General features: G+C 37.2%; 1 protein-coding gene, 3 long non-coding RNA genes and 1 other non-coding gene across 6 annotated transcripts in view; 3 read left to right on the top strand and 2 right to left on the bottom strand.

The window, feature by feature from the left end:
- Positions 1-26,279, top strand: part of LOC106882273 (twinkle mtDNA helicase) — a 100,555-nt gene that overhangs the window by 2,020 nt on the left and 72,256 nt on the right. The window lies entirely within an intron of this gene.
- Positions 880-8,913, bottom strand: LOC149131455 (uncharacterized). Its single transcript, XR_016237725.1, has 4 exons — positions 8,786-8,913; positions 7,657-7,711; positions 4,939-5,073; positions 880-1,190 (listed from the first exon to the last, which is right to left on the bottom strand). It is a non-coding gene; the product is annotated as an uncharacterized LOC149131455 (long non-coding RNA).
- LOC149131454 (uncharacterized) lies at positions 10,666-16,416 on the top strand. 2 transcript variants are annotated; one of them, XR_016237719.1, is made up of 4 exons: positions 11,020-11,661; positions 12,523-12,577; positions 14,518-14,664; positions 16,257-16,416. It is a non-coding gene; the product is annotated as an uncharacterized LOC149131454 (long non-coding RNA). The 2 variants fall into 2 exon arrangements; XR_016237718.1 differs by lacking the exons at positions 11,020-11,661; positions 12,523-12,577 and adding an exon at positions 10,666-11,013.
- On the bottom strand, positions 11,740-11,812 carry Trnaa-agc (transfer RNA alanine (anticodon AGC)). The gene has a single exon. It is a non-coding gene; the product is annotated as a tRNA-Ala (tRNA).
- Positions 20,583-26,279, top strand: part of LOC149131453 (uncharacterized) — an 8,487-nt gene continuing 2,790 nt past the window's right edge. Inside the window, exons 1-2 of the long non-coding RNA XR_016237724.1 lie at positions 20,583-20,800; positions 23,456-23,510. This is a non-coding gene — a long non-coding RNA (uncharacterized LOC149131453). The remainder of the gene's footprint in view (positions 20,801-23,455; positions 23,511-26,279) is intronic.

Here is a 26,279-nt window from a genome sequence, read left to right as displayed (position 1 = left end):
TAGCTGCTGATATACCCGAACATGCGAACGGAAAGTGAGAAAATTCATCGATAATTGTGAGTAGATATTTGTTGAGATTAATGGATGGGAGTGGACCCTTGAATTCTACACTTAATTTCACGAATGGTTGAATGGCCTTCGCAAGTTTGGTTGTCGGTGGTCGTCTGATAGACTCTCCCATCGAAGAGGACGTGAGCGTTCAGCCTTTGCCGAACGACCTGCACAAATGATTTGTTTATAGTAATCAAATGTTCGTGCTGCACATTAGCTCACTATCTCCTTCAAATCGGTGTTGTCTAAAGAGGTGCACGGTGTTACCACGCGTCAGGTGCCAAAGTGACTGCAGAACAACGGGATATATATATATAGATAGACAGGTAGACAGATAGATAGATAGATAGATAGGCAGATAGATAGACAGACAGATAGATAGATAGATAGATCGGGGGGGGGTGTACTTTCAGTTTCTAGACCGAGTGTAATTATGAAGGCAGAAGAAAGGAAAGGTGTGTGTGATAAACAGAATTGAAATCTTTAACTTTTAAGAATTTTCAATGAGCTACTTTACTTGGGATTGTGTTAAAAGTAAGAATAAATACATCTTACCTTATCTTCTAGCGAGGGATAAGGAAAAGAAACTTACGCTGAGACTGGCTTAAAATCCAACGGGAATTACTATTACTATAAAAGAACGTGTTACCAGAGAACAATTTCGTTTTTGCGATATCAATGTTTAAAGACACCGGACATAGCACATTCAAGTCAAAAATACTTTCATGTAATAAACTTTGACATATAATTTACTGTGAAGAATAAAAAATTTTCTCGATACTGATTATCTGCAATTTTGTAGATGGAATAAACCAAGAGACAAAATACTCATCATACAACAATACCACTATATTGTAAGTGTATATGTATTTATTCATATTTAAGTACCCTACAATCAATACAATCAACTAAAAACTCATTCTATCTTTATTCCTAGCATTGAATCTTGTTGGACGTAATAAAGGATTGCAAGAACTGTTGTATTATAATATTGCAGTTTTTTTCAGTAAATTCTTGTTTATATTCATATATGGTAAAAGTTGTACAGTCACAGTATAATTATGATCTTTTACAAAGAATTGTTCCGCCGATAAGATATTTTGGCCGTTGTTTAAATATTTGAGGGACTTGGTCACATTCTAAAATAGAAGAAAAGAAGAGTACAAATTATATAAAATAGTAAATTGTTAATATGTGTAGAATGATACAATTTATTTTGAAGATTGGGAAAAAGTATTCGGTTATTCGATCCCAATACTTAACAGGTATCTTATTTTATTGGTTTGCTTGTAAACGGGTTAATAGAAATTTAGTTTCTTCCATTTACAAAAATGCCCTTTACTCTCGTACAAAGTGTATAGCACCGATAAATAATAGATATTTTCCAATTCGCTTTTACACATCCAAGTTTTAGCTGTCTATTTTTCTATTTACTCACCTGCAAACAGCTCACAATATTGAACCCTCATGAGATAATTACATATGTGATTTACACACATACACATCAAAGAATAGACGTGTGTGTTTGTGTATGTGTGCGTTCTTACATCAACTGTGCCAGGCTATGTTCAGTTATATTATAACATACAACCTATTTGTCACTTCTGATCAACAAGCTGCAAGAGAACTTCCTCTCTTCTCAATAAAAAATGAAATGTCGAGTGCCAAAGGAGTCTTAATTCCTGAGAAGTACAATCGGATGAAAAATGTTGCAGATTTAAAGACAGCCAAACCTACCTAACAGAAATATGTTAAAGATAAAATAGAATTAACTGCACATGTGTAGCAAATTACTGATGAGATAAGCAGGAGGCAAAGTTCAAATTCGTCAAAACTAAAAGCCTGAGAAATGACTAAACAAGTGTAAGGAGCATTTCCAGAAGCTTCTTGGTAATCGTCCAGTTGTTTATAATGGACATTATAAAAACAAGTCAGGTAGCCTTGATAACATAATAAAAGAAACTAGAAGACAAGGACATTTAGCGATATCCTCTTTCAATTCTGTAACGCCGTATACAATTAGAGCCAAATTGAGAAAAGAATGGGTTTGAAGATTGTATTCTCCCATCTTCAAAGAAAAGGAATCAAAGCGTGACAAGAAATTATAAAGAGATTATCCTAACAGCAAAAATAAAGTCTACAATAAGTTGTTGCTGAATAGCTTTTGAAGGTCTTAATAAAAGAGATTCAGAAAAGATTGCCCTACTGGTCAACAGATCATAAAATTCGATGAGAAATTGGTTTTTCTGACAACACCTCAAAACTTGGATCAATAGAAACAGTAGAGTAAAGTTAATTTTCTGGATGCCGCACCCAACTTTTGCACAGGACCGTTCCACCCTTTCCATAAACAAATCGAGAACCTAAAATATGTAAGTAGAAGATCTAACCAGCACCATAAACTCTATCCCTATGGGGGTGTCTGCTAGAATATCTAGGTTGTGGATAAATGGGGATATATTTAATAGACGCAAAGGTTACTACGACACGACATTAACGGAGACCGGCTATAGTAGAAAAACCAAATACATGCCTTAGGGCGATTCATATACGAAGAAGGATATCATTTCACATTACAGAACTTAACTCAGATACCAACCAGTGGGATAACAGTAGAGTGATAACAAATAATAGAGGGAGTAGATGCAAAAAGAAATTAAACCACAAAAGCTAACCTCAGAGTAGAGCCACCTGAGGGTGGGATGCTCCTAATAATTAGCAAACCTAGGAAGATAACAGAACATAAGCAAAAGGATAGACTAGCGGATGAGATTTGAGAGTCCCTTGGAGGCAAACAAAAACTAAGGATAGCCAAAATAGGGTGGCAACCTGCAGATCCAAGATCGTCAACTTCCTCCCACCATACGTGGGAAGAAACAAAATCTCTTTGCCCTCCAAGGCTGGCTCGCTAATTTGCGAGCCTCCTCAGGGGTGTCAAATAGCAACACCATTGCATATTTAACCCCACTGGAGATGAAATTAAATAGTTGGCAAATACTCTGCCAACTCTTTTTCAATTTGAGTCTTTTGAAAGAGGGCGAGGATGTCGAGTGACTTTGAATAAGTCCTTAACACCACCGTCCTCTCTTCAAACTCTTTCACCCACTGTTTGGGTAGGACAATCTCCCACTCCAATGCAGTGTCGTTTGTCTTTTTTGCCATGTTTTTTTTTTGGGGGGGGGGGGGGCGGGGAATTCACAGAGTTATAAAAAAAACAAAAATGCAGGAAGGATGGAAGAAGACAAGAAACAGTTCCAAAACACAGCAAACTATTCTGGCCGTCCTGATACTCTTGGCCAACTCGGTAACCCTCTTGGTAAGGGCACAAAACAGTCACACAAAAATGGTAAAAAATAAGCACAATTATAGGAGGAGGGATACGTCCCCACATTTCTCACCACTAAGTGAGACTTTAAACACACCTACAGGCAGACAAATGCATGGAACTCAGTGGAGATTCCTTGTTTGACAAAAATAAATAAACACGAGCAACAAACCCCCACTGAATCCCCAAAAAACAAACGCCTTACCTTGTAGTTGTGCTTCACCTGTTCAATAATGCACGACGTTAGTGTACAGCGACGTGACTCCTAGCAGTGCAAAGAAAACACTGACCAACGCATGCGTAGGGATGCAAGCTTCTTACCACACAGCCACTCCTTCCACCACCTTGCCATACCTTGTGCCAACCAAGGCTGTTTGTCGTGTACTCTATAAACCTGCAAAGGATTACCTGAATATTCCTGGCTGATTATGTCCATATACAAACTTGCCCTTATGATAGCGCAATCTTCCAGAACGATAAAGCATTGATCATACAGCTAATGTTAGTCGAAATCAGTATGGAGAGCACAAAAGTGAAGTAGCCGTCTTGGTTTGGTCCCCATACACACTGGATTTCAATATAATCAAATATTTGCAGTGCATTGGCTCATGTGCGGGTGACACATGAAATCTTTCGAGCGAGATCGTTGCCGGTGCCCCTAGACTGGCTCATGTGTGGGCGACACATGAAATCTTTCAAGTGAGATCGTTGCCAGTGCCCATGGACTGGCTATTGTGCGGGTGACACAAGAAATTTTTCGAGCGAGACCGTTGCCAGTGCCATTGGACTGGCTCTTGTGCGGTGCCATTGTAGGATTTTCGAGCGAGATCGTTACTGGTTCCCCTGGACTGGCTCATGTGCAGGCGACACATGAAATCTTTCGAGTGAGATCGTTGCCAGTGCCCCTGGACTGGCTCTTGTGCGGGTGACACAAGAAATTTTTCAAGCGAGACCGTTGCCAGTGCCCCTGGACTGGCTCTTGTGCAGGGCCGTTGTAGGATTTTCGAGCAAGATCGTTGCTGGTTCCCCTGGACTGGCTCATGTGCGCACGACACACAAAATTTTTTTATTTTTTTTTTTTTTGTGCGGGTGGCACATGAAATGCACCATTTTGAGCGTGGCCATTGCCAGTACCACCTGACTGGCCTTCGTGCGGGTCACACGTAAAAGCACCCACTACACTCTCTGAGTGGTTGGCGTTAGGAAGAGCATCCAGCTGTAGAAACTCTGCCAAATCAGATTGGAGCCTGGTGTAGCCATCTGGTTTCACCAGTCCTCAGTCAAATCGTCCAACCCATGCTAGCATGGAAAGCGGACGTTAAACGACGACGACGACGATTTTTAGCAGTACATGGGAAGTCGCTTTACAGATCGGCTCGCCCATGTTTGAAAAAGAATTAAGTAATAACAACAAAAACAACGAAATTATGAACTCTAACATTGTCAAAGAGTTACACGTTTAACTTGTTTTGTGACGTAACCAGTTGAATACTGGGGATGGATTAAGCTACAACTTTACCCTTCTTCCAAAATGTGTGATCCTGTTATGATAAGAATATTACCTATGTATGTACCAACGATACTCCATCGATTATTGAACCATCTGCAGTCTTTAAATATACACGTATCAAATACTTTGGAAAACCAAGCTGCTTTGCTGCAGATGCATTGATCGAATACAGGGCAACCAGAGCAATCTAGAAAAAGTAAATAGAAGACATTATGAAAGAATAAATATCTGAATTACTATTAAGAATGGCATTGAAGTTTCAGTCAAGTAATCCACCATCAGACTCTGATGCATTTCAGTCATTTCTTGGCTTATATTTTCTTTGTTGAGATAAAAAAAAATTACAAAAATTATAGAATACAAAAGCAATGTATAAGCACGGACATTCATAAGCGTCAGTTCTTTTTTAAACTGTTTCTTACTTTCACTCCTACCTCGGTGCTAGCAGCTTTCACCTCAGGATTTAAGCTAACCATTGGGGCTTTTTGCAAAAGATTGAGGGCAGCAACGGAGAATAATCTTCATCATCGTTGTCAGCATCAATATTATTATTATTAATAATTTAATTTAAGTAATATAAATACTGTGTGATTGATGTTTGTATAACTTGTATAACTTGATGATTTGTATAAACAGGGAGCATGTGTATGTATAGAGATGGGAATGCATATGTGATTTGTGCTTGTACTTAAAGCAGTTTTTTGTAAAACCAAAGGAGATCCAAGATCTTCAAACAAAAACTGGTGACCCTGAACCACCACAAAAACTGACGACCTCGTACAGGTCGTCATAGTAACTATTCACACTCGACAGCCATCTTACACAATGATTAAATGCCACGCAATATATGGAAGATCAAGTACATCTTCGAATAATGAGCCTTCCACAAATCCCAAATGAATATTGATGCTCTGTCATCTCAATTACTGTTACATACTTTGCACAAAAGTTTTTTCCGTTGAAAAATTCAAATGCAGAGGTTTTTTATTGCTGATTTTCCAGTTTAAGTAATTTGGAGTGTGAGATGTTTTCAATGTTCATGTATTACCGGCTACCCTCCACTATTTTAGGCTTCCAAGCATCCTCAATAGTTGAATTAAGGTGAAATTTTGAGAAATATTGGTCTATTTTCATCAATAACAGTTATATTGTGCAATGAGTTCAATGTGCATGCATGAAGGTATTTAGGATGCATAACGATTGAAATGTAACAAAAGGTGAGGAGAAATCAGGTGGATATTGACACACTTTATTGAAATAAATAAGTTTCCCCAAAATTAAATGTATACAAAGTATATTTATAGCAACTCACACACACAAACATACGCACACATTTATAAATACAATTCACCATACACTTAACCACATACACACTATCACACACACATATTTTACCCAAACATACCCATAAACATTCACATACACATATGCAGACATACAATTGACCGTTAGGATCTTTTTTAAAACGGGAGCCACATTTTTCATTAATGTTTTATGTAGTGTTTTTGGTACGGAAAGACTTTCAAACTTCGTATACTTATCTATTTTGTGTTATAGAACAGAAAAATATTTTTGTATTCGAATTTATTTCATGTAAAATATTGTCTTATTTCGATAATTTCAACCAATCACTGACAAGTATTCAGTTGTTTACATTTACTCCTTTGGCTGATTAAGCGATGTAAAGCGTATTTAATCTCCATACCTTCGTTTTATTTGCTTTTTTCATTTTAAATTTGCTTTAACCCTAACCCGAACCCGAACCCTAGGGTTAGGGTTAGGGTTAATTGTTTCAGAATCGTTTGTTTATGTAGTTGGCACTTAATGTATATCGGCTGAATGGACGTCAGTGATTGGTTGAAATTTCAGAAATACGACAACTTTAACATGGAATAACTTATGGATTTCTTTTTTTTTTAAGAAGACTAAGAGAAAAAGATGTTTTATATGACACATTCTACCAGTGTTCCAAGTTTCAAAGTGTTTCGTTAATGAAAAATGTGGCCCCCGTTTTAAAAAAGATCCGACCGTTACCCTAAAAATTTAAGCGAGGCTGGCCCAAATAATTTTGGATGAATGGGTTTATCTTTTGGTTTCTTGTTTTGCTAAAGTGTAGTAAGCATCATTATGTAGGTTTTTTTAAACTTCAGGGAGACCGCCTTCATGAAATGTTGCAATATAGGATATGGCCTCCTTGAGTGCAGGGCCAGTTTGAGGTCAATCAGTCCAAATGGCTTAAGGCCAACCCTGTATGTAGATGTTACTACACTTTATTATTCCTTTATCTTCTGCTCATATGCTACACCTGCATGCAATTCCAGTCTCTCAGGCCAAACCTGACCTGAATGCATCAGCAGAATGCTCGAAAATACCTTCCACTGGGTTTATACCAATTTTCTTCGTCTTTCAACTTCACAAAGATTCGCTCAACGGCTCTACAAATACAAAGCCATTAAATCACTGCACATCGTTCCTGGTGAACGAACATCCTCAGCAAAGACAAACAAATATGCAGGCAAACAGATGCGGAACCAGTGGCTGAGACAATGAAGGGTGCATATAAGAGACGAAGGTAGTATCAACAGCCACAGAGGATATTTATGTACAGTAAATGGTGGTGCGGTGAAACATGAGCACATTTACAGTAGAGATTTAAGGCACGTCCCTGTACCGACATGCAAGAAGCATATCATGTAACGACAAGATTTCTTTCCTAATCTCGTCCTAAATTTCCACAGTAATGTTGATACAATAAGAAAGAATGACAAACCTGCAGCTGCCGATGCAGCAAGAAATAAAAGTAGAATCACCAGAACAGTCTTCATCTGTAATGAAAAAATGAAGATGTGATATGTTTGCAAACATATCTTGTGTTATATTAGTCAACAAAGACAGAGAATTTAATTCAGATGAAAAGTAAAATACTATCTTATTTATGAGTACGCAGAATACAGCTGGTTTGCTTTATGGAACAGATCCTAAGTGGGTCTGAAGAAAAAAATATTACATTCATTGAACCTGTTTGAATAACACATGAACTATTCGATAGGGCCACTCTGTAAAGTCACGAGTGAGAAGAGAAATTTTGTGAAAAAAAAGCGAGAACGTATATTTCAGTACGAAGTATTAGCTAAGAATAGAAATAAGTAAGAGAGATGACAAAGGGATAAATGATTATCTTAGAGCTGTTTCTGTTATATAAGTTGTCTGCCTGAATAACACTCTGTAGCTTCATCGGACCTTCGAATATGAAGTCGGAGCTCCATTGAAGCTATGGAGTGTTATTCGGGCACTCAACAATGAGTCCACTGCATCTTATAGAAGCTGTAAGCTAATGAAGTCCATAAGGTAATCCTTTGTTCATTTGCCATCTCGCATATGTATATATATATATAAGCATAAGCATGACTGTGTGGTAAGAAGCTTGCTTCCCAACCACATAGTTCTGGGTTCAGTCCCATTGCGTGGCACCTTCGGTAAGTATCTTCTACTATAGCCTCGGGTCGACCAAAGACCTGTGAGTGGATTTGTAGACAGAAACTGGAAGAAGTCCGTTATATATATGTAATTATATATTTGTGTGTGTATGTTTGTGTTTGTCCCTCCACCATTGCTTGACAAGCGATGCTGGTGTGTTTATGTCCCTGTAACTTAGCAGTTCGGCAAAGGAGAACGATAGAATTAGTGCTAGGTTTACAAAGAATAAGTTCTGGGATTGAAGTTTTCAACTAACACTCTTTAAGGTAGTGCTTCAGCATGGCCGCAGTCAAATGGCTGAAACAAGTAAAAAGAGTAAAAAAAAAAAAGAATAGGGGGAGAGAGAGAGAGAGAGAGAGAAAGAGGTAGATAGATAGATATTTATACATTTAAAAATATAGCTCAGGACTTTGCAGACTTACCTTCTAATTAGAAAGTTGTTTCTTATATTTTTGAGTACAATCTAAGGAATATGTTACACTGATGCTATGGCAGAGAAGGAGGGTTTTGTTATCAACTGCAACACCTCAGCAAGGGAGGGTGTGTGTGTGTGTGCGCGCATGTGCTCATAATGTCTGTTTTAATAGCCATCAGTAATTTATCATCATTTAAAAATTCAATAAAAAAGTCCAACAAACAGTTATTTACTAGCTGCAATTATATATTTATGTCCATTTTCTAATTTATATTGTTCTCAAACGCTTTGGCTAAGACCAAACGTGTTATCTGCAGAGTTGGAGTAATAATTCACACAGAGCTATTTACTTTTCTTTTTAGATTGGAATGGTTTAGAGCAGTGGTTCTTAACCTAGGCGGTAGCACCAGTTTTGGAGCTTTGTGAGTTCACAGAGGCTCAAAAAAATGTCAAGTAGTTACTATGGGGGTCGCTGAAGAAATATTTTAACAGATACAGCACATTCTTTTAAACACATTTTTGAAATATTTGCAAGAATTAGGATATGAGAAGAACAGTGTAATCAGAAATATGGCTGATGAGTTTCAAGTTCCAAAAGAACAAGTCCTCTCTTTCTTTCAGAATTTCTGTACGAATTTAGCATAAGCGCCCACTACTTCATGTAAAATATCTAAAACGATGCACATGCAAGGTGGGGCTACTGTAAAAACTTATGGACACCACTGCACAAAACTAGGTTCGATTTGATTACAATAATCTTTTTTTTAGTAAAATTGTGGGAAAGACGTTTGTCAAATACCAGCTACAAAAGGTCGAGAACCTGTTTTCTAAAAGAAGGGGTTGTTTCCATGGCCTTTGTAGGCCACTCCATGTTGGTGAGGTCAATGTGGTTCCTGTTTATTTAAAGATTTCAAGTTGATGGCAACCAGAAAAAACATGTACATATTCGAGGATTTCAGAGGTTTTAATATGGGCTACCACATTATGAAAGAGTTTAGTGAGTCTGGAGTGGGTGAATGTAGGTGGTGAGAGACCAAACAACTTCCAGAAGTAGACACCATTGCAGTGGCAGTAACAAAGGTAGAAAGTGAGGAAACAGAACTTTCATGGGCCAAAAGTGTGTCTATAAATAACTTCATGTTTATCAATCTTGATGTTGTATAGCCCCCAGTTGAGATCTGGTCCAGCAAACTCTTGACACACAGGTAGTAAACCATCAATTTGGTTTGATTCTCAAATTTGTTGCACTGGATATACCATAGTTTTGTCTGGCTAACGAGTGTACATTTTACATTGACATGAAGTGACCAAACACATTCAACTCCCAATGAGCTGGTCGAAGTGAGGCACTGGAGAAGATACCTGCTAATGCTGCCGTACAGTTAGTTCGAACTTGGAACCACCTAGATGTGAAGTTAAACTCTTAACTACATAGGCATGTTTGTGTTCCTTCAAGTGATTTATGTCTATATCGTTAATTAATAGTTTAGGTAGAAGATTTTGCTATCGTTAGGCCCCATGTTAGTTTTGATAGAGCAGACCTGTGATCAAAGGTGTTCCAGCCATGACCAGCCTTTCCCGTTTTCAGGCATATTCATCTAAGACTGCATTATCCTATTTCTCTTTCCTTTTTTAGGAGAGTAGGGTGTGGTTTGAGGGAGAGTTTGCTCCGCTTTCTATCAAGTGACCACTTACAAGCATAATACTTACGTTAGTCGAGTAGGGGAAAAAAGTTTAGTCGAACACCAAAACAGGTAACATCTGGTAAGAATACACTGTTAAATATATTTATGTTGTATATTCAATGCTGACTGGTGTCATAAGATGATGAATTGCCACTAATAAAACAGTTGTTAGCCTCATTACATTGTTTTAGTAACTTTATAGGTTCACATGTGGAGCATATATTTCTTATTGTTCTTGGTGACTTTTATCTTTCGTAGCTGTCTTACCATTTCCCATGTTCTTGCTGCCAGTGCAAAACCTGTATCTTTTCCACACCCCAACTCCCTTCATCGATTTGTCTCATCCCATACATGCATCTCTGATCGACTCTCAGATACTCCGAACACTTTCTTTCTCACCTGCAACTACCAGGTCATCCATTACTGCCTCATTGTAGTTACCCAGGACATCCTTATATCATACAGCATCCTTAAAGTTTTGTACTAATGACTCTTTGTGTGGTGTTTACCAAGCACTACATCTTCAAGGTCACTTTCCGAATTGTGAAAGGTAATTTAGTGCAGCATACGTCCCTCAAGTTATTTTGCTATCTAAACTGTACCCACTCCTTTTAGTCCCACTCCAAAAAGTGAAGTATACATTTTTAATCAGCTCACGCACGTTTGGATACATTGGTGTTATATAATTCTGGGATTAATTAACTACACATATTAATCGTTCCAAGCATGTTGATCGATTCATATTCATTTACGTTAAATTTACTTATTAGAATCTTTTTATTCGGCTGATATGTAAACTTAACTGCAACAACAATTACCTTGCAAGTCCCTAAGTATGTGAATTCTACCACTCCCCTGGCTCATTACAGCTGCTGCCTCAACTAAGCAAATTCTAAAACATGTCAGTTTTGGTAGATAGACATAAATCTATAAAGAAATATGGTAAATCGCTGTTTGAAATCCATCATCTGGTAATTTATAGAACACAAACTACTGATGGTGAAATGTAACAGAAAACACACACTACTCGCGCTCGTAGATTTTCACATGTACATGCATGCACAAGCAGGCATATACACATGTAGATGCACACATACAAACAATTCTTCCTTACACCCTCCAATACTGCAATAATATCTATGTAACATATTCTTTATGCTGTGCCAAGAAATAGCATATACAAATTTTTGACTGAAAGGTAAGTCAGCAGGTTTCTAAACTAAATTTGTAAGGACATACATATATATATATATACTACATGTAATATAAAGCACTTTGGAGATGCTGGGGATCGAACCCGGGGCCTTTTGCATGCTAAGCGAACGCTCTATCATTGAGCTTACATCCCCGTATGCGTGTTAACTACATCCCAAAGATGGAGCCTTGTATCTTTGTTGGAAATCGGCTCCCTTCTCAATGGAAGATTTATAGTAATTAAAAGATATAGGAGACACACACACACATACATAAGAAATGTATAGAATTGTCTTAGATAATTTTGACCAAATATAGTACAGAGTGGAGGTGGGGTGAAAAAAATTCATAAATTTTCATTTTTTTTTTTTACTGCAAAGGTGTCTCTCATTGTTTTATGAAGTGCATTAAAAAAAAAATTGGACAAAATCGGTCCGGAAGGAATTCATAAGCAGAGAAAATCCAACTTATGCGGATGTGTGCTAAGTCATTACATTGTGAAAATTACCCGGCAATGATGGGATACTCAGCTCGTGTGTACATACATACATACATATATATATAAATATATATATATAAACTTATCCATCCTGGGCAATGTAATCCTAGTTACTACATGTATTGGAAAAACCTTTGCCAATGGATATGTTAATATGTGTGACACGCATCTGGCCAGTGGAACTGTTCTTTTCTTTTTCACGTTGGTACTCTAGTCCCTGTTGTGCCTGCTTCGTCAGAAACTGTGTACTCAAGCGCTTTGTAGTGAGATCGAAACCCAAATTATAAGGTCGTGAAGCGAACGCCATCATGCCTGCAAACATACCAATCTTTTATTTGTGTCTTTTTTTTTTTTTTTCCATTGCAGATGAAGGATTTTCTGGTGATTATGTTTATATTTCTTATTACACTAACAAATGCAGGTTTGTTATTAATTCTCATCTATCTTATCAATATTTCTGTGGAACATTTTGGACAAAATTATGAAAGACAGCTTGTTGTAATTACATTATTCACTTCTTACATGTCAGTACATGTACGAGCCTAATGTTCATGAGGTAAGTGTGCTTAAGGGACACCACCCTTGTACACTGCTCTATCGTTTATTAAACATAAACATTGTGTTGCTGTTGACGGTGCTTTCCTTCTTTTGTGTAGGGTTCACACTTAGTTGCCACCATTGCTTCTATAATCCTGTGTATTCGCTCGTCTCTCACTAGACCGGCTCTGAAAATGAAGCAACAGGCGAGCTTCTACGTAATCAGTCAGCACCTCTTCACAAGACTCTATAGTATTGGAGGTGGTCACGGCTGGAATACTTTTGGACAAAATCCCTGATAAAGTGATACTAGCACTGGTAAACATAGCATCAAATCTACAGAATTTTCAGCAAGAGGGCTTTTTAAACTATTGAATGCTCTTTGCTGCACATTTATCGAATCGATTTCAACATTTTACTTCTGAACATTTCCAAATGATTTGTCTATTTTAGACTGTGTTGACAGATATTGACTTTAAAGTTTGCCAGTCTTAAAAAAGATTTCAATTTTTATATGATGAAGACGCATCTTATATTTTCTGGCTCAGATGTTGCTCTGCACAAATATGTGTCTTTGTACCCACTAAACGATATCTTATTACAGATACTGTTCTTTGAATTATCATTTCGGGTGAACAAATATTATGATCTTCAAGGTAAAGTCCACCATGTAAGTTGCACCCAAAAATATATCTTCATATTATTTTATCATTTATATCGTCCATTCACAAATCTCCTATATATCTATGTCTTCAGACAAGTTTCCTCGATTATCAATGATAGGAAGTTCTTGGAAATAGTCTTTCTTTGAATTTGGTGGTACTCAAGTTTGAGATACCAAGTTGGAAAGAAAGTCTTGTCGCATTTTTATAGGATCACATTAGGAATATTTTTTCAATAGTTACACCAAAATAAGCATTAATTTTTACATTCTGATGTTATTTCTTTCTTTTGCAGAGTTTTTTAGACCATAGTGGTAAAATTTGTATTGATTTTACTCTTTTAAAACGAGTTTAGATCAGACAATTGTCATACACTATATCCTGTATAAATTCAAAAGGAATTCTTTAATAATGGACGTAACAAGAAATTTTCGCTCTGTCTTTGAAAATGAAGTTTTAAATGTCTAAAAATACCAAAAACTTTTGCTCGGGAAATTTTTTTCTTGTAGATTCCCCTCGATCTGAAAATATCGAGATTCTGAAAACCAGTAATTAGTGGATTATAACCCCTTTAATACCCATCTTATCATTCCATATCTTTATATCACACTGCACCTTGGTAACCGGATTGTTTCTTGTCCTGTTTTTCCGCTTCTGTTCCATAGATGTCAAAACACAGTACTGACCAAGTTTTTCATATAACTTCGGGATGACTTTGATACCTTACCTATTGTTTTTGCTTTGCATCGGCCATTTGTATACGTTACTTGTTTGTATTTGTTTTATATTTCAATCTTATTTGATGATGCGATTCTTGATCGACATAGTCAAATATATTTTATAAATTGTATTTCTTAATCTGTGATTATTCATCGGTCTTTATTGATCACAGAAACATTTGTAACATACATCAAATAGAAGAAATTTCATGTTTTATATTAGTTTCTTATACTAGAAGCGCTCTTCGTACTACGCAATTGTCTTGTACTGGTTGCATGTTCCTTTACGAGAGGAGAGGATTAAGCAAAGAAGTTGATTCACGCTACCTGCTTCTTCTTATTTCTGCGATCACATAATAAAATCTTGACAATAATCAGCAACCCATTTTGGATCATTTTTCTTTTGCAATTATCTTTATATATTTGTTGTTTTTATTCATTAGATTTACAACCAAAATGCATTGGCTGCAAGGCTTTGGGTGAATGTATTTGTGGCAGAGCGTTTTGGGTTACTGAAACAGTAGACCTATGTATGATGAGGGAATGTCGATGGGTCTACAATGAATGGCGAGTGATTGGCGCTTTCATAGGTAAGAATACACGAACATTTTCTGCAGTCATTAATAATTTCAAATACCGAATTCTATCGAAATGACAAGCTCATATACTTTTGAGTAGGAGGGATAAAATCGATTTAATTACTCCAATACTCTTCAAGTACCAGCAGAGTACTGGGGTAATTAAATTGATATTACATTTCTTCAAAATGTGTGATGCTGTGCCTTTCATTTTGGCTATTGTTCCTCATTAGTCTCCATCTTTATTCATGTGATTATTTATACCTGATTCATTAGACACATAATCATCTTTTACTTGAGAGTGTATATATATATATATACATACATACATACACATTCTGTATATATATTGATAGGCCACTAAACTAAATGCACCACAATGTTCATTTTCAAAATGCAATGAAGTTTTGTTCACCAAAAAAATACATGGTGGCAATTGTTATCACGTCGACAATGCCCTTCTCAATACATGTGATGTTCCAGTTAAAACAATCTTTTGTACTTCTTGCCTGATTGGTAAACAAGAGATCATTCTCAAATAATTTTTAGTTCCTTTTTTGATCATTCCTAGTCTTCCTACAATCACTGATATTGTAACTGCCTTGAAATGACACATTTTTTTTCAATTTCATTGAGCAAAATCTTAAAATTTTCTGAGCTTTTCTAATTCTTTTTCCAAGATATTATGTTCACAAGGAATGTTCATGTTGATCGATAAACAAACTTTATTGTTTTGGTCTTTCACAACAATATCCGGTTTATTAGCTTTGATGGTTTCTGACTGTATGTACTGGACTTGGAAGTCCCAAGGAATCATTAGATTTTCTTCCTCTGTTACAACCTTAGGGTGGTGATTATAAACCTTGTTGGTAATTTTGACTTTATAATACCGTCATACTAACCAGCACAGATATCAGCTAGCTCTGTTGTATTTTGATGTTTACTCTACTGGTGCTAAAACTTTAGCTCTAGAGATTAGGTGGTTCACTCACTCAATTATATCCTTTCAGAATTTACATTTGGAATCAACTCCAATTTTCTTCACATTTCCAGGTCAATAAGTTTTGATACAGGGCAGCTAATATGAAACCCTTGCTCTCTACCTTTAGCCCTGAACACTGTAGCCACAGATGGGTGTGCTTCTGATCTACATCAGTTTGTTTGCTAAGGACCACATATTTGCCATGCAGAGATTTCTGTTCCTACCTATCAGCCAATTGCTTGTATGCATATATGCACATAAATAACGAACCGTGTGTTTTTCTTGTCACTTCACATATTTGTTTCTCTCATCCTTAAGTCTTAAATTTCTTTGTTTTATTTGTGTGTTTTTTCTACCTATACACATGCATGGGTGTGCGTTTGTAAGTATGTATATATGTATGTATTCATGCGGAACAGGACAGGCAGGTATTATCAATGTTATTTGGTGATATTTAATTGTAAAAGTGCGCTGCTTTTCACCTTCAAACGCCAAGGTCAAGTTTCTACTTCATACCTCCAATGTGGATAAAATAATAATGAACTGTTTCCTCACTTTAAAACATTTATAGTCATGTACACATGCTTGTCATCTATGAAATTTCTATTCCTCTCTTTTTTAGATTGTAAAAATGTCTATACAACACTTAAAGATCCGGCAAGGTTTGTTTTCGAGGGTGTGTCTCATTGCACAAGTAAATAATTATGCTATAGCTGTAATTGTTCATCATTTTACCACAAACGGATGTAAAACAGAAACTATATAAAATTGTAACACAGCAATATTTCTTAAATTTATTTTATTTATTTTGATTTTTATATTCTTTCACTCGTTTTATTCACTGAAATTTGACAATGCTTGGGCATTAAGAAGTACTCTGGCAGATACATAGGGGGAAACAACCAACACGTACCAAAATCACACAGCCTAATCATAACATTTCTATAGGACTCTGATCCCAATAAGCACACACAGATACTGGTATACATGTGTGTGTATATATATATATATATAAGAAATAATTAAGATTCAGTTGAATTGGGTACCTAAGTTGATGCACCAGGTCAGTTCGGTATTATCTGCACAGCTCGAAGTAAGGTGAATAGAATCAAAATAAGTAACAGGATGTCAAGTATTAGTGCAATGTGACTGTTTCAAGCGACTCCATTTAATTAAACAATGCAAGCATTATATCAATTTAAATACTGTGCTGTCTTCAGTTGTAATAAACATGGATTTTCAACAGACAAGATATATTTATATAATTTTTCTCAAACATTTTGCCAGACCTAGAGGGTGAAAGAATTTCGTGCTGTCACTATTGCAGCAAAAATAATCTAGACTCGACAATTGACACCCCGGTCTTGTGCCATTTCCCCTCTACTGGTCATTCACCACAACACCTGTCTGTGTTTGGATTGTCTTTGCACAGGAGCCATCCAGACTCCCACCTAACCCTAACCATCCGGATTCCCGCCTTCAGCATGAACAAGAATTAATCTTCTCTCTTCATTCCTTAGCCCCACATGGGCTCAACTCCCCTCCTCTCCTCTTTTCATCTGACACCTACTTCCTCTCTTCATTGATACCCCCTCCACCCACATACCCCACTCTTACCCCCCACACACACCCACATCCTATATTGAGACAGTTGCAGGAGAAATACCTAGCTAAGGATAAACCTCTGTACCTGGCTTTCGTTGACATGGAGAAAGCCTTTGACAGGGTCCCCCGATCCCTTATCTGGTGGTCAATGAGGAAACTTGGGATAGAAGAATGGTTAGTGAGAGCTGTGCGAGCCATGTACAGAGATGCTGCCAGTAAGGTGAGGGTTGGAAATGAGTACAGCAATGAATTCCGGGTAGAGGTAGGGGTCCACCAAGGTTCCGTCCTCAGCCCCCTCTTATTTATCATAGTCCTCCAGGCAATCACAGAGGAGTTCAAGACAGGTTGCCCCTGGGAGCTCCTCTATGCTGATGACCTTGCCCTAATTGCGGAGTCACTATCAGAACTAGAGGAGAAGTTTCAGGTGTGGAAGCAAGGTCTAGAATTGAAGGGCCTTAGAGTCAACCTAGCTAAAACCAAAATCCTAATAAGTAGGAAGGTAGATAAAACACAAACCCCTTCAGGTAGATGGCCCTGCTCAGTATGTAGAAAAGGAGTAGGTAGTAACTCTATAAGATGTACCCGGTGCAAGCTATGGACACATAAGAGGTGCAGCGACATCAAAGGCAGGTTAACTAGCAAGTTAGTTTTTGTTTGTGGCAGATGTTCAGGTGCAATAAAGACGGTAAACAAACAGGAAACAACTTCTATCTCATTCCAGGGTGAAAAACTAGAGGTAGTCGATAGCTTCCGCTATCTGGGCGACCAAGTTAGTAGTGGGGGTGGGTGCGCTGAAAGTGTAGCTGCTAGAATAAGAATAGCCTGGGCAAAGTTTAGAGAGCTCTTACCCCTGCTGGCGACAAAGGCACTCTCACTCAGAGTAAAAGGCAGACTGTATGACGCATGCGTACGAACAGCCATGCTACATGGCAGTGAAACATGGGCTGTAACTGCTGAGGACATACGTAAGCTCGCAAGGAATGAAGCCAGTATGCTCCGTTGGATGTGTAATGTCAATGTGAATACCCGTCAGAGTGTAAGTATCTTGAGAGAAAAGCTGAACATTAGAAGCATCAGTTGTGGTGTGCAAGAGAGACGATTGCGCTGGTATGGACATGTGGTGAGAATGGATGAGGATAGCTGCGTGAAAAAGTGCCACACCCTAACAGTTGAGGGAACCCGTGGAAGAGGTAGGCCCAGGAAGACCTGGGCTGAGGTGGTGAGGCAAGACCTTTGTACATTGGGCCTCACCGAGGCGATGACTACTGACCGAGACCTTTGGAAATGTGCTGTGCGTGAGAAGACCCGGCAAGCCAAGTAAGATCGTTGCCAGTGCCCCTGGACTGGTTCTTGTGCGGGTGGCACATGAGATGCACCATTTTGAGCGTGGCCGTTGCCAGTACCGCCTGACTGGCTCCTGTAGGATTTTCGAGCGAGATCGTTGCCAGTGCCCCTGGACTGGCTTGTGCGGGTGGCACATAAAAGACACCATCTCGAGCGTGGCCGTTTTCGTGCGGGTGACACGTAAAAGCACCCACTACACTCTCTGAGTGGTTGGCGTTAGGAAGGGCATCCAGCTGTAGAAACTCTGCCAAATTAGACTGGAGCCTGGTGTTGCCATCCGGTTTCACCAGTCCTCAGTCAAATCGTCCAACCCATGCTAGCATGGAAAGCGGACGTTAAACGATGATGATGATGATGATATATATATATATATATATATAGTCCAAGAGAAATACAAATACATTTATACATACATAAACACATATTTGAAGTTAAGCAACAAAAATTCAATAGGTTATAGCAGTACGTACGTTTCGTACAAGCTCCATTTATTCATGTAGTGATAACACTACAGAAAATACAATGAAAATGTACTCCTCAGCTGCATAAAGGAATTTCATTTTAGAATGACTTTCTAAAATGAAATTCCTTTATGCAGCTGAGGAGTACATTTTCATTGTATTTTCTGTAGTGTTATCACTACATGAATAAATGGAGCTTGTACGAAACGTACGTACTGCTATAACCTATTGAATTTTTGTTATTCACCAAATCTCTTGATTTTGTTTTTGGTTTTTATCCTGCCAAATTCTGGTGCCTCAAACATTTTAAGTACCACATTTAATCTTTTGATTAAATCTATATTATTATTACATAAACACATACACAGAGATACACTCTTTATATTAAATTATAATTGAGCAGAATATTTGTTGTAGTGCATCTTTTATACCAAAACAAAACAACATTATATGCTAACACTTCCAATCAGTTAAGATCAGAAGCCATGAGAGCCACTGTCTAGCACTGCATCAGAGCAATTATTATTATTATTATTATCATTACCTTTGCGCAGCTTCTAACGCTGGAGATGTATTATGGTGTCAGCTGTTCACAACCAGATGTGTTATGGTGCCAGCTGTTCGAGCACCTTCCGGAGTATTCGTGCGGTTCAAAGCAGTGCTGTTTTCTACAAGTGCTCCATCCTTATTGCAGTCCCTATTTGTTCCATGTACTTCTCAAGATTTTTACTCACTGTTCCCAGGGCTCTGACAATTATTGGGACTACTGCCACCTTTTTCAGTGACCACAACTGCTTCACCTCCCAAGCTAACTTGCCATATTTATCGATTTTTCTTTCTTCCTTATCGCATACCTTGTTGTCAGCTGGGCATGCTATATCTATGATCCAGCATAGTTTACTTTCTTTCTCAATTAAGACTATGTCTGGTTTCCTATTCTCTATCTCATGCTAAAGATAACACCCAAATCTCTCATAAAATCACACCATACTACTGAAAAAGAAAGCAAGGCACACTGCTTTTTGTAGATCTTGATTTTCTTTTTAAAGAGGCTGGATATTCATGGTCAGAATGCTTTGGATCAAACATTTGCTCAAATGAAGTTATCCTCGGGTTAAGCATCTGGAATTCAAATAGAAAGATTTTACACAGTTGCTTGATCTACTTAAAAGAGCAGCAAGATATAGACCTCAAAATTGGTTATTCTATTGTGAGCGATCATGGTTAGAGCACATTTAACGGTATTTCAAGAGAATCACTAGTGAACTGGCCTCACAACAACAACAACTATTTTATAAATTCTTATATTGGAGAATTCCCCCTTCTTACAGTTGTGGCCTTTGCTAAAGAGAATTTACAGCAGAAAAATAAATGGATGGACATTAGTAAATAAATGGAATGATAAATGGTTGTTTGGTGGAATATTTGTTCGTATCTTGCTGATGGTAAATTACTCATAAATCATAGAATAGCAAATACTAATATGCAAACACAACGATAAATATGTATTTATATATTGAAATATATACACATTTGTTTGTGCATGCAAACATACATATGCCCATATATACATACATGTGTGTGTGTGTGTATATATATATATATATATGTGTGTATGTATGTGGATGTGTGTGCATGGGTGTGTTCTTGGTATTATTCAGCTGTTGGTTGTATGCTCCCACTCTGAAATATCATCAGTGTGGCATATTCTTTAAGCTGTACAAAGAAATATCCCCAAAACCTTTATGATTACAAGGTAAGTCAGCCGTTTTTGAAGCCACGATTAAAGTATGCAAATGTATACGAAAACCAGGCAGTTCTGTTTGCTATCTCACTTTTGTTCTCTCTTTTTCACTATGTTTGTCTGTATGTCTCTCTTTCTGTATATACATATATATGTATGGGTATATACATAACATCCAAAAGATTAGCTGATTCCTACCGTACACCTTCGTAGTTGTAACCATGATAGCAAGGGAAGTCTTTGCAGTTTCTGAAAGGTATTCTATTCCACAACATTTGTGTGTGTCTATATACATGAGTTTGTGTGGTTATGTATGTGCATCTGTTATGTATGTATGTGTCTTTGTGTGTGTGTGTGTGTGTGTGAGAAAGGTGTGTATATATGGTCATAAGTTTCCGTCTCCTTTTGTATATATATATATATATATAGAAGGAGAGAGAGAGTGGTCATATGCTATGGCTTCAACAAGTTGAGTAACACTCAGTCAGCTAAGTGAGTAAAGATAATGGTATAATGAAAACCACATGTCTTTTGGAATACTTTTGCTTTTCATAAAAATTATATACAGATAAATATCTGTGTGTGTGTGTAGTTGAAAATAAATATATGTGATTGTGTGTGGATATATAAGCGTGTTTGTGTATATATATATATATATATATATATAAATCCATAAACATGCATTTGAGTATGTGTGCATGTGTATATTAATGAATGAATGTATATATGTATATATACATACTTATCTGTTTATGTGTATGTATAGGAGGGGTACCCAAGAGAAACAGGAATTTTGCAATATCATTTTATTCACTTAGTTTTACAGGTTTACCCTTTTATCACCTTCCAAGTATTCTCCATTTGAAGCCATGCAACAGTCCAGACACATTTTCCTCTGTTCAAAGCAATCCTGCAACTCTTGCAAAGTGATGCTTTTAACGCCTCTATCGTTTTTTTCTTCACCTCTTCCACATCTTCACATTCCGTATCACCAGCTTTCACCAGTGATGACCCTCGGGAAAAAGGAGAGGATCAACTTCCAACTGTTCTTTCAGATCATGATACACATTCAGTTGAAACTGCTTTTGATCTTCCGTGAGCAAGCAAGGCACAAACTTTACTGCAACGCTTTTCATTTGCAATTCCTCGCTCATAATTCGTTGGCAAGGGCTTCAGGACACACCAGTCATATCAACAAGTTCGTCAGTTGTTTGGCGACGGTCCTCCAAGATCAGTTCATGAATTTTCATGATGTTTTCATTCGCTTGGGCAGTCAATGGTCATCCTGAACGAAGTTAGTCTTCAAGCGACAAGTGACCATTCCTAAAGCATGAAAACCACATGTAAACTTGATTTTTGCTCATGGCAACGTCCTTGTAAGCTGTTTGAAGCATGACAACTGTTTTGGCCTTCGTTTTCCCTAGTTAAAAACAGAATTTCATGAACATGTGCCGTTCCTTCATTTCAGCCATCGCAAAAATCGACAAAGAAGGGAGATGTACTGCAATGCAAAGACGCACCACGTGACATTAGTATTCCCGAGGATGATGCTGGTCAGCAGACTGATGCCTGAGGGTCGCAACGAGTGGTTTCTAGTGGTCGAAGCTTGAACTACAATGAGCTTGTCCCACAGAGAATGTTTCTGGTTACTTTTGGGTACCTCCTCGTATATACCTCCGTTAGTTTATTTATACCATTCTATATTCTAAATGTTGATAATGAAGTCCCAATTATATATATATCTTCCAATAGACAAGTAGGTTCTATTATAAAATCCTGGTTTCAAAGTTTGGTACAAGGTCAGCAAATTTTGGCGGGTGGGGGATAAGTTGATTACTGGCACTTATTTTATCGACCCCTGAAAGATGAAAGGCAAAGTCTAGCTCGGTGGAACTTCAATTCAAAACGTTAAGGCGGACAAAATGCCGCTAAGCATTTTCCCCGGCCAACACTTAGCCAGCTCGCCTCCTTTATTTGGATTATAAAAATATTAAAAGCATCTTGATTTGATAACTACATTTCAGGTGACTAAGTTAAACTGTTTCCAATACTGGCCTACTCTATTTATTATATGCATGTCAGTAGCTTTACTCCTCCTATGTGCAATTCTCCTCCTTGTGCACAGACTTATAAAACAATAACACACACACACACACTCACAATATATTGATATATATACACCATAATTTTCCAAGTGGAAATTGCATTGATTTCTTTACTCTTGTTTGCTAAGATATAATATGCATCTACGGATTACATATAATATGTTGTAATTGCACAATAGTTTTATTATATTAGTGTCTATATTTATGATGCATGTAGACAATGTACTGTTGAAACGATCTTAATGAAGGACTAAGTGCAATACCATAACCTTTATTTCGTTTTGTGCGAGTGAATATTTTTGTATGTTACACACACACACACACATATACATATATATATATATATATATATATATATATATATATATATATATATATGTATACAGAGAGAGAAAAAGAGAGATAATCGTTCAAAGAAATCCTTGGTCAAAGATATATTTTCTAAAGTGCTGTGCTGCACTGTGAGATTGAACCCAGAATCACAAAGTTGTGTTGTGAGTTTCTTAACAAGAGGGCCATACCTGCAAATGAACCACATCTTTTATTTACGTTTCCATTGCAGATGAGGGCTGTTCAAATGATTATGTTTATATTACTTGTTGTACCAACTGATGCAGGTTTGTTATTATTTCTTTTCTATCTTATCAATATAATTGTGGAACATTTAAGGCGAGATTGTGAAAGAAGGCTTTTTGTCTTTATATGATTTACTTGTTGAATGTCAGGACAGGTACGTGCCTAAAGTCTCTCCATTGTGTGTGTCTTTTATTACATATTTATTGCATATAAATATCCTCTGTTCTTGCATGACTTGTATGCAAGCCAGAACCACCAACAGCTGCACTAACTGCCACCGGTGTTGTTCTTGTTACCACCACAGCTGTGCTCTTACATATTTGGGGATCTTACCCTAAATGACCCTGCAAGCAAGCCAACAGGAAAACCTCATCGCAGTGGCTCCACATAAAAGCATAGAAGTTAAAGCCTTCTCAAATTTCTTTCTACACTCTTCAAAAAAATCATCAGCCTTTAATCATAGATCTGCTCGGTAATGATTGACGTGTGACTAAACAACAACAACAACAGTAGCAGAGCAGATATGGATGATTGGTTAAGACATTCGCTATCACGTGACACTAGGTTTGGTCACACCTGAGAAATTCCACCACACAACAAGAAAGACACATCATAAATATGAATACAAGATAGTGACGAGAAAGATTGTTTATGGAGAAATCATATAAGTAAATGTAAATATTATACAATGTATATATACTGAATTTACAGAATATGAAATGAAATATTTAAAAAATAAACCGTTTTTATTTCAACAATGTTGAAAGATAATTTATGACTCCGTCACTAAAAAAGCCAACCTCAATTTCAGCAATTTGCCCCGTCAAAAGACATTTAATATAACATCTGTTTTTCTGAAAATGGAAAATAGAGGAAATGTTAACAAGCTTCTAATTCTTTCAAAGAATCTTTGTATTTGCCGTCAGCAAAACGATGATAATAACTGGTATAACATTAGATCCTGGATACTTCTCGAAGTTGCATTTAGCAGGTGGGAGAAACTAGGGTAAACCGTCACTTCTTTATATAAGCTTATCTCTTAAGTCCTATATTTTGTTTACTCCGTGTATAGCATACGCAAGTATGACAACACACTGACAGTGACATTGGAACGCCAAACAGAATACTTCAGGGTATTTGTCTCTCTGACTCTCTGCACTCTGTGTTCCACCCCCACTTTGGTCTAGTTTATCTTCCATCTTTTCGGGGTCGAAAATAAGAATGTCAAATCGGATGCTTTGTGGTATTTGCTCTGATTATTTGTGTTGTGAATTCAAATCCTGATACGACATTCTTAGGTGGCAGATTTAACCTGTCGCTTGGCTTAATACCACCACCTGCCACTTTAGGTATCTTTAGCAGAACCCGCTCTGTTCTAAGTATTAGGCACAGGATTTTGGTTTGAAAATAATCCTCTGTTCTCCATCTTGGAGGCCTTGTAATGGAGCATTTCTATTGCCTTCTACACCCGATTAAAACAACAAAGAAATATGTTTTATATATATATATTGATGAACTTATTCGATTTACACAAGAGGCAAGAGAAAAAGAAGAGAAAGACCAATCCCTGGAACAGCTCAATCAACATCCGTCCGAATTACGCACCACTCTTCATTCTTTACCTCGAAAATCCACCTACAGACGATACACAAAATAGAACCCCCTCCACGTTTATTCTAGCAATTAAAAACCGCATTGTACACATACGGAATGAAAAACTTAAAGTCAGAAAATTTTCTTTCTGGAATATGATTAAAAACAACCACAAGGCAGAAATTTATGAACGCTGGTTAAATTCTACACCAATAATTCTGCCCCATAAATTCCAAATTAAACGTATTCCAAACGAACAGGACCAACGAAGACAATTAAGGGAGAACCTAACACTGGAAAAAATGAAGACAGAAATAGAACTGCTTAAGCTTAGAGCGCTGAGCAATGAAGAAAAATTGAAGAACATAGATGAGGAAATCTACAACGAATTAAAGAAACATTGAGATGGTCAACGCTTGGAAAGTGTCTTTAAACTGTGGCAAACAACTTGTGAAGCTGAAGAAACAAACTCGCTACAAGGCTGGCAAAGACAAAGCAATTTGATTATTAACTACGAAACACAGTTCATCGTAGAATAGGCATCGGATAAGCCCTTGCTGAAGGAAAATAAAGCAAAAACATACACAGAAATGAACCCAGGCTTATCGAACACAAACCAGAGACGGACAAGGGGAGGCAACTCCACCGACCTAACCTCTCTTACATCCCGAATAACTTACAAACAACTCAGGAATTCAGTTCACAAAAGAAAATCTGGATACAAATCCTACATACAAAAGTTCCATCGAAACCTCCAGACTAACCTAAACTCTTGGGAACCAATACCTATCAATCCACCTCCATCATCTCACAATAAATGGAAGAATTTACCTCCGAGACTTAACTCTCAACATGGTTACTTCAATCATTCAACAAGACACAACCTAACTAAACAATATAACTTTTCCCTCCACCCACATTACAATATTAAAAATAAATTTTGCACTCAAAGCAATGATTAGTCATATTGCGAAACCGGTCTGCCTTTAAATCTCTTTAACAACTCACAACAATGACTTTTATTACCTTTATTCCTACCTCAGTTCATCTGATTTTATATATCTATCGTTGCTTTTCATAAAAAGCCTTTACTTTTTTTGATTTCCAATTTGCATTTTCGCTTATTTTTCTGCTTACTTTCCCCTTACATTTCCACGTGTAGTTTCTATTTTGTTTTTGTAACATATTTCTATTATATATATATATATATATATATA

Source organism: Octopus bimaculoides, chromosome 21, assembly GCF_046866305.1.
Source record: "Octopus bimaculoides isolate indiv1 chromosome 21, ASM4686630v1, whole genome shotgun sequence".
NCBI classification, from domain to species: domain Eukaryota; kingdom Metazoa; phylum Mollusca; class Cephalopoda; order Octopoda; family Octopodidae; genus Octopus; species Octopus bimaculoides.
Note: the sequence above shows the minus strand (reverse complement) of the source record. Positions and strands in the feature narration are given on the sequence as shown.